Raw genomic sequence first — 3,137 nt, forward strand, 5'->3', positions numbered from 1 at the left:
CAGGCTAAAGAGATACTAAGAGGCATGATCGCTCCTTGTTCCATGAACCAAAGTTGCCAATCACAAAGCATATAGGAAAATGCACCTGCTGACACAAATGAAATAGATGAACTAATTTAACATGCCCTAATCAATCAGCTAAGGTAGAAACTTCAGTTAGCTTGGGCGAACATGTACACATTGATAATAGGTTAATTTGTACACCATCACAGGCATCAGAAAATCCTTGTTTATTATGTATGGTCAGAACTACTGAAAGAACACTAAAGGCTTAAAACACATTTCAAAAATATTGGAAAATCTATGCCTAGGAGAAATGTTTTAAAATACTGAAATTCCTAGAATCCTTTCAGTCACACTAAAAAGACTGCTTGGATCAAACCACATATATTCGCTACTACATTTTCATGTGTAAAGTTTGTATATCCTTTACTGTAAAAATGCTATTTACATTGTACTTACATATTGTCAGCACATTTACAGTAACAGGATAAAAATTCTCAGAATTCAGTTACTACATGTCAAAGAGTTGAAATTTGGCTAATTACATGAAACTATTATAGATTACTACAAGTCAATTTGTACACTATAAAATACAGGCAGTTCATATACATTACGGGATCAGAGAATTTCATACCGCAAAGAGCGCTAAAATCTTTTTCAAATATACAGTGTGTGCTCATCAAAAATTTGTAGGCATTCATACATATTGAACTGGAGACGTTAAAAGTTCTTTAGAGTATATGAAATAGAAAATTGCATTTGAATGTAAGATTACGTATATTTCCCATTATTATCTTCATCCCTCATTTTCTAAATCAAACAAACAAACAAAAACCCACAGGTTTCAATTTAATGACCCCACAGTAAAGTACAACAAATATTCTTAAGTAACTATGATAAAATATAACTTAATAGTGAGTTATTTTGATTATGGAAGGAATCTTCATTTTGTGGAAGAGGGGTGAACAGTAGATTTAAAACAACATCTAGTGCTCGCTTTGGCAGCACATATACTAAAATTGGAACGATACAGAGAAGATTGACATGGCCCCTATGCAAGGATGACATGCAAATTCGTGAAGTGTTCCATATTTTTTTGTTAATGTTATGTTGGGGCTGTCTCCCCAACAAGCCAGTGAATTTATCTGAATAATAAGATGCTGGACTCTATACTTGGTATATGTTTGCGAAGAAAGAATCTTGACTGAATTTGAAGTGTAATCCTGCAACAAGGTGGAGGAAACCACTATGGGGGTGGGTACAGGGAGGGGTAGGGGGAATCCTAGAGCCTATAAAACTGTGGCACATAATGTAATGCAATTAATTTTTTAAAAAGTTATTATGGAAAAACTTTAAAAATAAAGAAAGTATGACATATTTATATATATATGCCAAATGTGCACACAATAAATAAAAGATATTTGTAGGTTGGAAAAAAAGATGAATGCAATGTGTCTTTTTTAAACATCAAAGTACTACACATAGCTTGCAAATGATGAATTTACATTACAAACGCAAATTTAGAAATTTAAACAGACTCTGAAAGACTAAGAGTTCCTACACATGACTTAAACTAAGAGGTAACATTAAATACTTTTCAAAGAAAAGTGCTCACGTTTGGTTCTTTGGTATTGATTTGTGTTAACAACCCATCCCCAAACTCCCCATAAAAAATTAAAATTGAAAAGCCATTGATAGCATCCTATTTGCGAACAGGTATCTGAATAAATTGGGCTTTCTCCAGGAATAGCCAGGGATTCAAGTATAGAACTTTTTTACCAGAGGTGATTCCAGGAAGCCCTAACAGAAGAGTTGAATTATTTAATAAGAAAGGAAAGGAAACATACATGAAGCTGATTGCAAATTTACTCAAATGGGCCCAAACATGATAGGATACTGGGGGAGACATCATCTCAGTCAAGGGGTTAGAAAGTTAATGGATTTACCCACTGAGTCTGCTTCTGACAATGATTGAAACATGAGCTCTCCAGGCCTTTCTGCTTCCCAAAGTCAGTACCCTCAAAGCCCTCAAGCAGTGATTCACAGATGTTCATAGTAAATGTCTTTCAAGGCACAGATGTATTGATAGAAAGAACATGAACAAATACTGGTTACTTCTGCTCAGACAAGAAACCATCTCTCATCATATTCTTATTTAGAATTAGGAAGGTATTTTCCTGCCAGATCAGAAATGTACTACTGGTCAGATATCTAGGCAAAATTGAAACATATATATAAATATGTTTATATAATAAAAAAAGTCTCCAATATTTTTTTCTCTACATAGATTACATTAATTATTACCTTGTTGTTATAGCCCAACTCACCACAGTTTGTTTTTATTTTTGGCCTATTTTAATTGATAGCCTTTGTTGAAACTAGATTAAACCTGAAAATAATGATGCATTAAACCATCGTAGGAACGAAATACAACCTATAAAATCATAGTTTAATTACTCAGCTGAAGAAAGGTTCTGGCAAAGCAGCATAAAAATAATTATCCCTTTAAAAATTAAACTTGCAGATCTTCCTAAATCTTTAAGTCAAAATTGTTGTTGATTTCAGTCATAGATACCAGACTGGTAAGTTCACTAATTGGCTACATGACTCATCCAACATGACAACCTATAGCACCTATTAAGCAGTTTACAATGTGCCATTTAATTTACTGTTAAACAACAGGCAATGGCCTCTTGTCTAACGACTTTTTCTCGTCGTGTTTTCAAATGTCCAAATCCATATCTAAGTATAAGATGTCACATAATGAAAGGAAAACTTAATACTATGATGGGTTCAATTTGTGTCTTGAGAGATTGAGTGAAAACAATTCTCCTATCTTACAAATGATATGTTAGCTCCTTTGTTTCAGTTTTATCCATTTTATATTATTTTATTTTGGGAATAACTTATCAGTTGTTTCTTGTAGATTATCATATTTCTTGAAAAATAGCTACATTAAGAAGGACCAAAAGGACACATTAGGGAAAAGTAAAAAGGATACAGGCAGTGTTCACAAAAGACATCTCCATTCTAGGCCATAAGAAAAAGTCTCTACAGAGGATATTTGCTGTTTTCAAATTTGCCTGTGTCAATCCTGGTAGGTCCCAGCCAGAAACAGATGGCATATCCAAATT

The 3,137-nt window shown here is 33.4% G+C and overlaps 1 non-coding gene across 1 annotated transcript; it reads left to right on the forward strand.

Moving 5' to 3' along the window:
* Nucleotides 1-992: 992 nt before the first annotated feature.
* LOC121156967 lies at nucleotides 993-1,099 on the forward strand. The gene has a single exon (XR_005883948.1). It is a non-coding gene; the product is annotated as a U6 spliceosomal RNA (small nuclear RNA).
* Nucleotides 1,100-3,137: the final 2,038 nt, after the last annotated feature.

Source organism: Ochotona curzoniae, unplaced genomic scaffold (assembly GCF_017591425.1).
Source record: "Ochotona curzoniae isolate NIBS_2020 unplaced genomic scaffold, NIBS_Ocur_1.0 contig_3498, whole genome shotgun sequence".
NCBI classification, from domain to species: domain Eukaryota; kingdom Metazoa; phylum Chordata; class Mammalia; order Lagomorpha; family Ochotonidae; genus Ochotona; species Ochotona curzoniae.